The sequence below is a fragment of the Amblyomma maculatum genome, chromosome 3, assembly GCF_055883805.1.
Source record: "Amblyomma maculatum isolate TAMU_Amacu chromosome 3, ASM5588380v1, whole genome shotgun sequence".
Classification (NCBI taxonomy): Eukaryota; Metazoa; Arthropoda; class Arachnida; order Ixodida; family Ixodidae; genus Amblyomma; species Amblyomma maculatum.
In genome coordinates, this window is record NC_139346.1 from 10,297,710 (window position 1) to 10,312,703 (window position 14,994).

Here is a 14,994-nt window from a genome sequence, read left to right on the forward strand (position 1 = left end):
ACCTGCTTATGCCCTCACCTTTTTGGACCAAGGACGCCACTTGCCTAGGGCAAATAAGGCCTGCTCATTTCAATAATAGCCTATTACTACTTCCTTGTTATGATTACCTTGAAACTGTACTTTAATCCACATCTGTGTTTGTGAAGGTTTTCCAAATTATATTACTTTCTATAACCAGCTGCAGTCCTTTGCTTAGGTATTTTAAACTAATGCTTTAATATCCACTTTTCAGCCTTTCAAATGATCACATGATAGCAAGCTGCCTTTTATTACATTATATGTACAGCACCTTCTAAATTTACATTCACCTCTTTTTGCTCTTGGGGAAATGTTTCTCATGGTTCAGATTCAGAGTGACTACCTGGCTTAAAAACATTACTCCCTTCCTACGTCCGAAACCTTCCTACCTATGTGCAGCAGTGACTTTGTGGCTATGCATTCGACTGCTAATCCTAAGGTTTTTTAAGATTAAATACATGGCTACATTTCGGCAGAGGCATGATGTAAAGACACCTGTGGGCTATACAATGTCAGTGCATATTAAAGGACACCAAGCAGTCAAAATTAATTAGCTCTTTCCCATGCTTGCCGTCTTTCATAGACCGCATTAGGTTTTGGCATTCCCGATCCCTGTGTGCCATGTCAATACCTCTACCTGTTGTAAAGTTGCTCTCATCACAAAGGGTTGAAAAATAAACTTTCATCTTGTAGTTTCTTTAGGTCCTTGAGCATGTGCTGTTATTGAGGCAGTGGGCAATATTTGGCTGGGGCCTTGGACATGCAATAGCCCAAACCAGATTCGAAATCGAAGAAACAGTTTAGCTGAAACAAATGTCGATTTCAGTCTCATCGACATCAACTGCAATGCCCGTTCTCTTTTTCTACAGGAATATAATGTAGACATGATGCAATGCTGTTCTCCCAAATGTTTTCCGATTGTCATGGCTACTACAGTTCAAAATAATGAGACCAAAGAGCACGACACACAAGGAATGCTTATTCGCAATGGAAGCATTTTATTGCAAGCTATGAAGTAAATACATCTGTCGTGAAGAACAAGCAAAAGATTGCAATAAACCATCAAAACAAAATTTAAAACCCCATCTAGAAAAGCAAAAATCTAATGCCATGTTTTCATGGAAAGCAGCCATTTTTCAAAAAAGGCTGCTCTTTGAAGCTGCTCACAAAATTATTTCAGCATAAATGCTCATTTGCTACAATCCTCTTTTTTTCCAACTAGACACAAAGTCTGCAAGACCTTGTGTATAAAATGTCACCAACCAGCACGCAGCTGCCATGCCATCAGCAAAACCATGCGCCCAACTGCTCATAGCACACCGGCCAAAACTCTGCACTGCCTTTGGGCAAGTGGAAAACAGCTGCAAAGCATCTTAAAACCCATCCACCTTTTGTTTCTATTTTAAGGTGCTATCATTTCTCCTGCTTCAATCATTCCTTTCGTTTTAAGGTGCGATTCCATAAACTGAACTTGTTTATGAACCACCCTAAATTCGAAAATGTGTTCAAACCTGCTGTCTGTGAGGCAGCGCCTTCAGAATGCGCGATGGCCAAAAATACTTTTGCAGCAGACTCGTTAATAACAGAGCTACAACCATCAAAACCGGTATGTTTCTCTCCTTCCCTTCCATCACCAAAGAGTCTCTCCCTCCTCCCTGGTTGACTAGCCTCCACAAGAGACAATACGCGTAGGGCTGGTACATGTAGGCTCCCTAAATACGCAAAATGCGGAGCGCCATCTCTTAGTGCTTTGAGAAACTATGCCCGCCATGTTGGTTCGGTCAACAAAATGAAAACGCTGCCCTGTGCTGGGTAAAAACAGCTACGAGAACGCATCAACTGCAGTCATTATGGCCCCGACTTTTACAGGCATTCTTTTTTTTTCTTGCTGGTTGGTTTGTAGGGTTTAACGTCCAAAAAAGACTCAGGTATGAGAGACGCCATAGTGAAGGTCCCCGACAATTCCGACCACCTGGAGTTCTTTCTTTAAGGTGCACTGACATTGCACAAACACTGGTGCCTTGCTTTTTGCCTTCCATCAAAAAGCTACCGCCGCAGCTTTTTTTTTTTCTTGCTTTCTGCTACCCAAGCACCACCAGTGACCTTTGTTTGAAGGTTGAGAAGTGAGCTTTGGCTCACCCAGCTACAATGCCAATAAGGAGGGGGAGAGGCTGAGCTCAATGGGTGGCCGAAGCATAGGTGCGAGGCCTCTGGCCTTTCTTAGGAAACCAAGCCCGTGCATGTATGGATGTTCTGTGTTTTCTGTATTCATGGTTATGCATGGTGTACCATGGCTGGATTCGAGTGGCGACGGTGCGCTCTTTACGACCTACGCATGGAGGGTGCTTCCTGTCAGCTACAGCTGCGAAATCGTGGCACTGTGTGCATTGACGCGTCTACTCAGTGATGCCGTCATTTGGTGTGCAACAAGCTGGAAAAAAAAAAAAAGCGGAGGCTGGCCAAGCCTGCGGCTGCAAGCCTGCACTTTCACCCGGTTGTGATTCTTGCCAACGAGATGTCATAAACTTGAGCGTTCAGAGTGACCTGCAGTGATTTTTGCCGCTGTACTGAGAGTTATAGATGATAGGTGTGGCGGCCGTGAGCCATCCTTACAGGCTCTGGCTGTGTACCAGCATCTTGCCGAAGAGCCAAAACCAGGGAAAAATTCGCATAAAATATAGCTAAATTATTGGAACAGAGTTCTCCATCACTCGGAAATTGATGAAAGGAAACACCGCAAGTTTTTCAAACTTGCAGACGTGGGCACGTCGTTCAGAGGAAATAAAGTTCAAATGTGTGGCAGAAAACATACGTATGGGTCCGGACCGAAGGAAATACCAAAAGCACACTGCGGCCGAGAAGCTCAACTATTGTCATGAAGTTAGCTTCGTTACAAACTAGCCGCAGAGTTTAGCAACATAGGTGGCAGGCAAAGACAAGGGTCGGAAGGCTTTCCTACTATCCTTATATGAGGATGGTGATGAATGTCTCCTGTTATTTCGAGGTGATGTTGCGCACGCCTCAGAACAGGAAAAGCAGTTACAGTGAATGCGCTGTTCAAAGTGCACAAAAAGTGCAATAAGAGCAGGTTACCCTTTTTTTTTAATTTGCACTAACAACTTAAAACAGGTCAACGACCAGCCTGACTTGCAGACACGTGAAGGCGCCCGAAATTTTGGTACATGTGCAGAAGCAGACAGAAATGTGCCCAAAAGCGAAAAGATGCCATCACACTGGCATATCATTTGAAATAATGCATGTGGGCAAAACAGGCACTCCTCCTTGCTCGGCCACTAATTGTAACAGGCCTGGCAGAACAGGCCCGAGAGGCCAAAAATGTTCATGTGATAAATTCTGTGCTTCTGTAGCCATGTCAATGCATTTTTGACAGTTCCCCTCATATCATGAAGGAAACAAAGTTACAGCAGGAAGAAAAAAATCAGCTTTTGTGCAGCATAATGGGACTGACCTTACAATAGTATGCTGCTACTTGCCTTACTGCAGACTGATAACCCAAATCACTGTTGTATTCAGATGGTAATTAGCACATGTTGCGCACTGTAAGAAATAAGACAAAGTAAGTATTACTACGATCAAAATGTGCTAAATAATACTGTTGCCTGAGCCTACACTGCACCGCTTTTGCGCACACAAAATTGAGACTACATAATTTCTCTAAGTATTTCGCTCACTCCGTAAACTGAACACTTGAACGCTTGAAGGCGCGAACGCAGGTGCGCACCGGGCGCCGCCACAGAAGAGAGTGACCAGGGTTGGGTAAATCCTGCACACACTTCACGGGGAAGAGAGCACTGCTTGCCTAGAAGAGCTGCCATTATATCTGCGGTGAATGCGCAGGCTGTATGAAAGTGCGCGCCGCTGCCACTTGAGTCCAGCCGTTGGTGTATGAATAGCACAGTGCACAGAACACTCTGAAGCATGCATAGACAAGGGCAAGAAACTAAAAGCCTTCTTTCTTGTGTGAGAGTATGCATGAGTGAAAACGAAATGCAAGACAAAAAAGTGCGTGATATCAGCAGACCAAGTGACACCCCTCGCCCATCAGTCGGAGAGAAACCAATGGATGCAGTATCTGTTGGTACCTCATCGACAAAGTTCGATGGCCAGCGCAAAGGACGAGGAGGTTTGCTGTCTGAAAAGGACCATGAGAGCTTTGGTTTACATTTTGTTGCTTTCCAGTGTGTGCATCGCTGCAGTATTTCGCAGAGACCATGTCCAACGCCTTATCGGGCTTGGTTAAAATGTCAGCCTGGTCAGTAGCCCTTGACTATGTTAGCTCTCTTAAATGAACAATCTGAAATAAACAAGGACATAAGTTGTGCTGGCCATATTGTGGACTGCTTTCAAGACAATGTGTGTAATGCCAAATAATCTGAGAAGTTGAATAAACCGTTTGGGGTGCCCTGTTTTGTTTTCTAAATATGCATTGTAATACCATTTAACATAGCTTGGCCACCCAACTTGTGCACACCAGCTAACACAAAGCTTTAGCTGCACTACACTAATCCCTCTGTCACACAAACACTTCCGATCCTCATTGAACTCAATCTGCATTCAGGCTTTCAAGAAGGATTGAAGCATCCGGTGCTACACGGGCGTTTTCAGTGAGCATTGAGAAATTTCCTACGTGGTTCGTCGTCTGCTGTCAGTCGCAATGAGTCTCAAAAAGAAATTTAAGATTGGAGTAATGATAGCACGATTTCAGTGTACACAGCAGCATTCCGCTTTTGGCGCCTCAGGTCACCTAACCTATCCTCCCAGCGGTCAAGTGCTACAGTGCAGTTTCTCTTCCGCTCCACAGTTTCCACGCTGACGCAGTCGAAGAGAACGCCACCTTAGCTTCCACTGGCAGTGGACTACGGTGTCAATATTATAAAATTAGCTGTTCTACGAATGTTCTATCATGCCTTTTATTACATTTATGTGTTATTATGTGCAGTTCTATTGCATTTATTCGTTTTCAAGTTTTAGAGCTCGTTGATGACGAGGGTGTCAATGACCGCTTTTGAGTGTGCTTGAAATCTCGAGAGCGATTGAGGAAGCAACCTTGAGTCAAGCAGGCTCGAGCTCAACTGCACTTGACAGTTGCCGTGTGACAACCTCGATCTACAATGAGTTGAATGTAGATCCAGTTCAATGAGGATTGAAACTGTTCGTATGAGAGCAGTTTAACTCGCACCTTGCAGGAACAAGCAGTCTATATACACCTTTTCAATAAGTGTTACTCGGTGCCACCACATTGTTCGCTCCTCCTCTCTGGATTGCTGCAAACCGGCTCTGCTTCCACTGTGCTAGCACCAAATGCACAAAGCAGTCCAGCAGGTAATATGGTGACACCCCGTGACCACTTATTGGAAAAGTGCACACTACTATGACTATGCTACAGTATGCTAAGGAAGTGAACACACAAAAAAGCCAGGCAATCATGTTACTCTGGTAACGAATGTTTAATTGTGGCTGGCCTTGCATATGGCGGGCAGCAATGCATGTACCTCTGTCTTCGGACAGGACAGCAGGGTTGTAAGCATCTCCAGCAAACACTGTGCGGATGTTTCGTTTTGTTATAAAAATTTAGGAGAAACTTGAGATCTGTCTTTAAGAGTATAGCATGGTAGCGTCAACAGCTCCCGTCTGCAGCTTCCCTCAAAGATCCTTGATCGCATACATGCACCTTGCTATTTTATAAATGAAGTCTTTAAAGAACTTTGCTGCAACCTACAAAAAGAAAAAAAAAAAAAAAAGTAGGAAGTGCGTAAGAGCTAAGATCGCTAAGGCGAACACAACCCGGCACCAGAATTAGAATATGTGACTAATAGGTATGGTGCAGGGAATGCAGCCTTCTAGTTACACACGTCAAATGACAGATCGAATACCGCACGCCCATCCTCCGAGGTCCTGTGTATTAAGCGCATAAGTGGCCCGAGTATGCATGGGGTTGCCATTAGCCTCTTTGTCACCTCTCTGCGGCGGTTTGCACAGCCAGGATGCCTCCTTTCCTCTTCTCTGCAACGTGGCAACAGAGCACGCACCTGCCAGAGCTCTTCACACGCAAATTCCAGTATGAAGGACGTTTTTTGATGACAATTTCTGATCACACTTTCTGTACATGACGCACATGAGCCAATCAAAATACAGCTATTTAAATGCCCTTTAAACACATGAATATTGTGAATATAAGAATAATACACAAGATATTTTCTCAGCACTGGGTAAAATATTCACAAAGTATTGTCAAACATGAATATAAAAACAAGAAATTGTAATAAAATCTTGAGGATATACAAAAGGCAGAAAAATGCTCATTTCTTAAACTACAGCTTGAAAATGAAGAAGTTTTTTTTTTTGCCTCAACTCCTTCAGCACCATGTAATTTGTTTATTAAATAAAATATTTACACAATCTTGCTATTAGATAATACTAAAATGCAGGCATTTAGATCCTCAATTAAATAAATGCCCATGTTTTTGTTTTGGCTTTATCATCATCATCAGCCTGATTATACCCACTGCAGGGCGAAGGCGTCTCCCATATTTCTCCACTTAACCCGGTTCTGTGCTAGCTGCATCCACTTGACCCCTGCGAACTTCTTAATCTCATCCGCCCACCTAACTTTCTGCCGCCCCCTGCTACGCTTTCCTTCCCTTGGAATCCAGTTTGTTACCCTCAGCGACCATCGGTTATCCTCTCTTCGCACTACATGTCCTGCCCATGTCCATTTCTTCTTCTTAATTTCCACTAGAATGTCGGTAACTTGAGTTAATTCTCTGACCCACTCTGCACGCTTTCTATCTCTTAATGTTACCCCTACCATTTTTCGTTCCATAGCCCTCTGGGTTGTCCTCAACTTAAGTAGAAGTCTCTTGGTTAGCCTCCAGGTTTCAGCCCCATAGGTGAGTACAGGCAAGATGCAACTGTTGTATACTTTCCTCTTGAGCGATACCGGTAAGCTGCTAGTCATAATCTGCGAGTGCTTGCCAAATGCGCTCCATCCCAATCTTATTCTTCTTGTTATTTCCTTTTCATGGTCCGGATCTGCGATTACTACCTGTGCTAAGTTATGTCCTAAGTTTTATGTTATGTGTTTAGCTTTATACATAACATAAAAACCTTTTTCTCCGAAATTTGCAGAAAAAATTCAAAAAGTGAAAGAAAAGGGGGCATGAATATCAAAATAAGACAGCAAGAAAAATAATTCAGAATACTAAAAATATGCTACACTGCCTCTTTTATTACTAGTAAAGATATGGTGCACCTATCGGCAGATTTCTTTTTTTCGTAGTGCTGTTCGGAAGCAGTGGTCATTCTTGACTTCCTGCAGCAGTTGTTGAGAGTCTCATGTACCTATTCTCCAAATCACACTAACAAAATGCAGCGAAGCCCAACTGCCAAAGAAGTAATAATTTACGTTCTGAAGTTCATTTTGAAGGTGTGCTGTTCTCTCAGAAATATAGCTAAGTTGCTGAAAACACCCATTTTTAAGCTCGGCCTTCCTCTACTCATTTTACAGTTGATAGCATTGGCATTTCCAAACCTTTCAGGATTTATGACTGGATTATTTGGTGATATGTTTTCCAGAAGGTGGGAGAGTTTGCCATCAAATTTGAAAATCTGCTATAGGAGCTCGGTGTTCAAACTCCAGTCGATTTGCTTGAAGAAGTTCCACACTTGAAGTTCAGGAGAAGCCATATCAAGTAGTACCAAGCTTTCATTGCTGCTGAAACCCAGCGAATGGAAACAGAACAGTGGGAACACAAAATGAGCACGTGTAACTGACCAAGGGCGATCAGAGATTGAAACTAAGCTTTTCTTGGCCCCTAGCTGAAGTTCGAGGCTGACATTTGACTGATTCATCATCTGAGCTGAACTGAGAGCTAGTAAAATTGTCTTCAAGAGACTTCGCTACTGCTCTCATAAAAAGAAAACTATAGTAGAAGCAGCAGAATCGTGTGAATGGCGCCAAAGACCTCTTTATTTCGAATAATTTTTAAATGTCGCACTGTGCCAGAAAGAACAAAAAAAAAAAAAAAAAAAAAAAAACAGAAACTATGGTTGTCACAATAGCCCCACTGCGGTGGTGCAGTGGTTAAGATGCTAGATTACTGTGCCGGAGTACCCATGTCCGAACCCAATCGCTGGCGGCTGCTTTCCATAGACCTCCACTATGGCACCCATTTCTGTCTTTCCACTTTGACTCCCTCCTCCCTTCCCTTACGGCCCAGTTCAGGTGCCCACAGAAACAAGTGACAGATTCTGTGCCTTTCCATCCCTGTGAACTAGTTACTATAACTACTTTTGTCATACTATCTGCCTAAATGGGGCTACATGTTCCAAACACGAAAATTTACGTCTGCCAGTGTGTGAGAACCATCATTCAGATATGAACGATTGGCTTAAAGCGGTCCTGAAAGGTATAAGCCCTAATCCCTTAATTTGTTCCGGTATTATCTCACACATAATCATCAGCATACAACCATAATCTACCACATTGTGCCTAAGACCACCCAACATGGGTATAAAGCTCTGTTTTAACCAAGCTGTATGAACGTGGAGTAGCACGTCTGATACTGGATCCAAGGGTCTCGGAGGGTTCTATTCCACCTCACCCTCTCACCTCAAAGGAGCTGCCCGAGTTAGCAGCTCCAGATAGCGTCGTCCTCTCTTTTCTCGATTCTTTGTCTCTTTTGCGCTTTTCCACAATATGAGCTCCAGCCAGTTCGGCCATATCATGTGGCCTCATGACATCGCAGAACCAGACAACCAATCAGTGCATGGCCATGTCACCTGCCAAAGGCATGGTTGTGATTTTTCTCAAGGGTGACGCCTTTTACGCCACCGCAATAAAGCAACCATTCTACAATAAGTCACTTCTTGTGGAGCACTTTTCACTACTGCTGCTGCATTGTATGATATGGGCAGTTCAAATTATGTCCCCTCTGTAAAGAGCAGTTTGTTTGCACAGCCTCCTATCCGATGTGGATGTAGGCTACAATACAGCACACAACAGCGGTAGGGCAGACACATTAAAAAACATGGCAGCCCTTACGAAAGCCAGCTGCTCTTTCAGCTGATAGAAAGTCCAAGATTTTCCCAATTCTATTATCTTGTAGGCAATGGACAGTAACCCGATCAGTTTAAGTTTGCAAGTGCTTGACAGCCCCTTTTTTTATAGATTATGGTACTGTTAGGATCCTTCCAAGATTTTAATACGCTTGAGGTCGTGAGGCACTACACACACAAAGCAAGCAGTTTTTCTAGCACAATCTCCCTACCACTCTTCAAAGATCTGCAGGTGCCTATCCATACCAGCCGATTTCCCTCTTTGCATTGCTTCTAAGGCTTTTTTACTTCCTCCATGACCAGCATGACGTACAACCTGCTCACATTACTGCCCGTCATCCTGACTGCTTCAGGGAAATGTCATCAGCAAATTGCAGATTACTGAGGTATTCTCCATCTACTCTTATCCCTGAAGGCATATCACCTAGCACATAGTACAATAGATGCTGTCAAGAGAGTACAAGAAGTGGCCGATTCCATGCCATGTTACCTAAGACAATGCCATGTTTTAGACACCATCACACACAGATAACATTTTCTCGGAGAACCACAGCTGTGTTACCTCCACAAGGGATCAAGTTTTCTTCTATATGACAAACTCTCCAATAAATGTCAGGCCTGTTCAGGTATTAATCTGTTACTTTAATTCGCAAGGCTAGAAGCTAGACTGGCAAAAAATTGCAGTCACACATTTGTGCGTCCCACCTCCCCCCACTGCAAATCATGTGTTCCAAACCACCCAGAATGATTTTCAAATAATAGCATATCAGCAAATGCAAGGGTGACAATATACAACAAGATTAAATACATTGCAAGCAAGGTGTTTTAAACTTAACTGGGAGCACGCTCTAAACCTGTGGAAGCAGTGAGAGTATCCATTTGGTCACATCAGTCACAGCTCACTGCACTACTGAGGTGGCGGTGTAATCGAACTGGCGGAGGGAACTCGTTCCTCGCCGCCAAGAATTCGTTGCCTCTGCAGATGTAAATAAATGAGAGTAATACTGGAATTACATTTAGTTTGCATAAATTCAGCAAACTCACTCACAATAGAATTTGGTTCGAGTAAAGCAAGTGAGAGTGCCTGCTGCAGAAGGAAAAAGGTAGCAACGAGACTGGCTGTCAATGCTAGCACAAATACAAATATTTAGCACGCTTACAAAACACTGAAATAGCAACAAAGAGAATCTAAGTTAAATCACTTGTGCAGTAAGTGCCCAATATGCTGCGGCTTGCATGGAACTGCAATGGAGAGTGCTTATAGCAGCAACTGCCAAGCTCTACGACAGGATTACGAGGTACTCTCAATGGTGCCTCACTCTCCCACAAAACATGCCAGCTCAGATTAATTATTGCTCTCTTTTCAAATAAGGTGTCAATGGCCTTGGCAGCAGCTTGAAGCCAAGCACTGCCAACTATTTATGTTGGAGCAGGCAAAAGATATATATATTAGGGAACTCTGCGGTAGCAACATATATCCAAAGTGTTAAATCTATATAAACAAGCTCAGTGAGTTCCACCAATGCAGTTATTTCGGCAGTAAAAGGACAGATATTGTCACAGGCATGAACCTATGCTAGCTGAGGAGTAATGAAGTTACCCTCATTGCTGCATACACCGAAATAAGTGTACTTGACAGTGGAAGGTCTGAGAAAATAAGCACATGAATTCGGTCATGTATATAACCACACTTTTGTAGCCATTTCATGCTGTGCAGTAGGCTTGTTGCACTTCGGGCTTGTTGCACTTCGAGGTTCAGTCCGCACAGGGCCTACTTACGTTTAAACTATCTCTCAGCTGGCCAGCAGCCCCCCTTTTAGCAGTCCGCAGATATTACTCATGTATTGCAGTACTACCACGTATGGTCTGTACAGATGAGTGCCACTTACCTTCCAACAGTTTTCCGAAAGAAGCCCGACATTTTCTATGGGCCGAGCCGCTCCATCGGTTGAAGCTGCGAGGAAGGCAATAAAACCCCGATTATAAACCAGCGCGTTCACGCTGGCGCACGCAAAAATGCCTTATACTGCCCAAAAAAATATAAGCGAACTCAGAAATAGTTTTACGTTATCTTTTAGTCGCCTCATATGTCCCAATACTCCAGTGCATCCGGAAGACAACAGCAACCGGCGACCGATCGGTGCACAGCAGCAGGAATGGAAGTTGTTCCAAGCGAAATGAAACGAGATCGTGGACGCCATTACGCAGTCTCGTCGTCTCCTCACGCCTTCGCCCGGAGACTGTCGCGCGATTACGCCACGTCAATAATTGAGGATAACGCATGCTTGCGCTGCCGTGCAAAAACTCGTTAAAGAAGCTGCAATGAAGGCGATGGCAGAAAGACGACAAATACTTTACTTAGAGTTCGCGGGCATGTATGTACTACGACTCACCGCAGTCAGTAGGACTGCACCGAGGGCTGCGCCCTTGAATTTAAGGCTATATTCCACGAACTGAATCCGCATTTCACCGAGTTTGCATCTACCGGGATGATGGCCCGCGAACTGCAGCAGACCGACGCATGAAAGACAACCTAGGGTGCCTAGGGCTCGCAAAGCGCAGATGCTCGTTGTCTGAAAAGCGCGCCAGCCTTCCTTCTTTACTTTGGGCGGCTCAGTGAACATCTGGGTTTGAGGCTTACTTCTAGAAAAAAACAACCACTAAAACTTATTTGACGTCACATCCGTCCAGAAGAGCAACTTATCCTCCTTTCCACTTTGGTCCTGGGCGCGCATGCGCAGTTCACGGAGCCGGCTCTCTGCAAGTTCAGCTATCGTCAGGCGAGTTCGTTCTTCCGAGATTAACTGAAAATCCGCGGTAGAGTTTGCCGCGGCTACTACAGCAAGATAGAAACACACACGTGCGCCGTACAGCAGCCGTCCTGACTCCCGGCGAGACGAGTTCATCGATAACATCACGATTGAAGAAAACAGCATCCAACGCACGCTTTCCTCTTAAGCGCGGTAAAAGAATCTGCAGTGCTATGAATCTCACGACCATAAAGACAGCTAAATTAGCCTCTAGCTAGCGCATACATTGACGTAACAACTCACGTTTGAAAGATCGTTCATATGCATATACTCCGGCGTTCGCAAAGAGCACGACCACCGTACAACTACTGAAACAACCGCAAGCACGATTCGCTCAGCGCGAAACGCGCTCTGTCCGCCATGTTTAGACAGCAAAGTTAAAGTAGTCTGCATCGATGTTGACTTCGGCGAAGCCGTCTTCGCGAGACTGCTTATAACTGCTTCGCGAGAATTGGAACGCGTCCCAAGATGGCGGCTGCTCGCGTAGCCGTCTAAGTAGACGTCTACGAGGGGGTATTGGAACGCACCCAGTGTGTCGACCGCGCCGCGAAATGCATGGGAGCGAGGGGCCGCTTTTGCGATGACGGAGGCGCCGCAGCGCAGAGGGCGCCACCAGCAACTGGTGTGTCAGCCGTCCGAGCGCCCGCGTATGCGCGCTGTGCGGCTGGGCGGATACCGCGCGGACTGTACGTTCTTGTTTGCTTGTGTGTCGTCTCGAGCTGTTCGCGACAAGATTTTACTAATATGCCGGTTAACGGTGCTCAGTACTGTTAGCAATCACCTAATTTATTTTCCATTTTGGCCGTCGGCAGCACCTCGAGGAAACAACATGACAGGAGTTGGCTCCGAAGAAAACAGCTTGGAGAGGGCCGGCGTACGACTCGCACAGCACGCTTCACTCGCCGTACAGCTTGCTTTAGCATTCCTAAAGCACCTAATTCACGTCCAGGAATGTAGTCGTTTTGAAAAGAGGGCAGTTTGGAGGCAGGATGTATGAAGAAGTGAAACATACAACACGTGCGTTCGAGCGCTGACTAAAACTGGTCACAGTAACCTCATTATCAAAACAGTCCAAAATGGTATATTCCGTTGTTTCCCACGCCAACTATGCCGACTACAGTACGTCACTGAAGCCACAAGAGAAGTCGGCATTCAGTTGGAATGAATTAAATGTGGCATGGAGGTAGAGATGACCTAATTGTTCAAGAAAATGTTTCCATTCTAAGGTACGCAAGCCACCGGTAATATGCAAGTCATTGCCTCCAGAAAATCGCTCTAGTCCTGTTTTATGTACATACAAAATAAAAAAAAATGAATAGCTTTGAAAAAGAAATAACGACGGAAAATAGAGGACGCAGAGGCTATAGGGTATACGCAATTATTCGCTTCCGCTAGATCATCCTTCTGCGAAAGAGAGGTTGTGAGGCCGGCATGGTTTCTCACCACGAACAAAAATAGTGTTATAGGTTCGAAGCTAGGTCGCAATTTACTCAAAAATTTGCCTTGATGCACGGTCCTTTTCGGCTGCTTTGCACTTCAGATTTTGAAAACTTCCTGTAAACTGTGAAGGTTCAAAAAGTTTACCTACTTGGAGCACCAGAATAGCTCCCACTTGAAGCAATAAAATTTATAGTGTTTTTGCGGCTTCGCTCTTTGCGAAGTAAGCGAATCACGACAAGAGTTCCCAAAAGGAAAATAATTAAATTCCCTTGGAAGTATTGCACGTGTAATATCAACCTTGTTAACAATTATAGTCTGGTTAGTACTGCAAAGAGCACCCGCGGCAAGTAGCCCGATTATATATAGTCCGGTAAGCAGTACAGTTGCAAGTATATCCAGTCGATTACTCATATTTCATACCACACACTCAAAGAATAAACACGTATTATGTCCGCATTTGATTTCGGCATTATTTTAATTGCTTGCGTATTAGGTGTTCGTCATCTTTTTCGCATTTTTTCGCTTTCTCTCGGTGCGCGCCAAGAACTGCATCATACCTGCCAATTCGACGCGTAATTATCAGTGCTTTTATTTTTGTTTGTTTGCTCTGTACCATTTGATGCCAGTAAAGCGTCCGCACTCAAGTGCCCACTATGAACGTATTACGTATGTGACAGTTTTAATTTTTGACATTTTATTTGAAGTAATGCCGTAGCTGTACTTGATTTTTGTTGTTTTTTTTTTCATCTATAAACAGCTGGTTCACCCTTTGGTTAGTGGCACGCAAACAAATATCCGTGATATACGTATATGTTAACGAACATGGAATAAATCCTTGAGTCGCGTATACCTTGTTTATTTTTTTTTGCCGGTAAATACCACAGTGCTTTAAATTAGTACGGTAGTGAATAAATGTGTTTTGCTCGCACACTGTATTTGTAATTTATATAAGCGGTGATTAGGGCACATAAAGAACACCGATTAAAGAGATATATTACAGATTAGTGACGATTTAAGATAAACGTTGTTATGTATTAATAAGCGCGAGCTGCAAAATGTAAGCAGGTGTTCGTAAATAAGGTTTGTAAAAAATAAGTGTTCCTAAGGAGGCATTACGAAGCCCCGATTCGCATGTACACTGTTTTTCTCCGCGTGTTAATAGCGCTCCTGGGCAGTAGCCTTTATTCCCTTACGGGAAACACGAATGCAAAACACCACGCTTCGTTGCAAACATTAAGTACAAATTGCTCATCTGGACGATTTGTAACTGTCCGCAGGAAGAAATATTGAGAGTTTCAGATGGCGATTCAAACATAGCGCGCTGCTCCGAAGGACTACCCAAGCGTGCCCAATGTCTCCAGAAAAAACGGCAGGGATCAGTTTAAGCCCCTGGAATAAGTCGCCTCTTTATTAATTATTACACTAATTGCGTAGCGTCTGAAAATCGCTTCAAAGAGAACCGCACCCCTCCTCTGTACCCCCGATATCCCGCGGCCGCTACGCGCCGAGCGGCGAACGTGGCACCCCTGTTGCATGTCGCGCCCTCTCGCGGGAGTCGGTTCTTGTCATCGCAAAAGCGGCCCGCTCTCCGGCGCCGGTCGTCACACTGCCCCAGCATTCTACTTCCGCCATGGCTTTTGTGTCACGT

General features: G+C 44.4%; 1 long non-coding RNA gene across 4 annotated transcripts; it reads right to left on the bottom strand.

Moving 5' to 3' along the window:
• Positions 1-277: 277 nt before the first annotated feature.
• On the bottom strand, positions 278-12,003 carry LOC146194213 (uncharacterized). 4 transcript variants are annotated; one of them, XR_014705836.1, is made up of 3 exons: positions 10,986-11,470; positions 8,651-10,072; positions 278-5,754 (listed from the first exon to the last, which is right to left on the bottom strand). It is a non-coding gene; the product is annotated as an uncharacterized LOC146194213 (long non-coding RNA). The 4 variants fall into 4 exon arrangements; XR_014705834.1 differs by lacking the exon at positions 278-5,754 and adding an exon at positions 11,490-12,003 and having other exon boundaries at positions 5,764-10,072; positions 10,986-11,336; XR_014705835.1 differs by lacking the exon at positions 278-5,754 and adding an exon at positions 11,490-12,003 and having other exon boundaries at positions 5,764-10,072; positions 10,986-11,413.
• Positions 12,004-14,994: the final 2,991 nt, after the last annotated feature.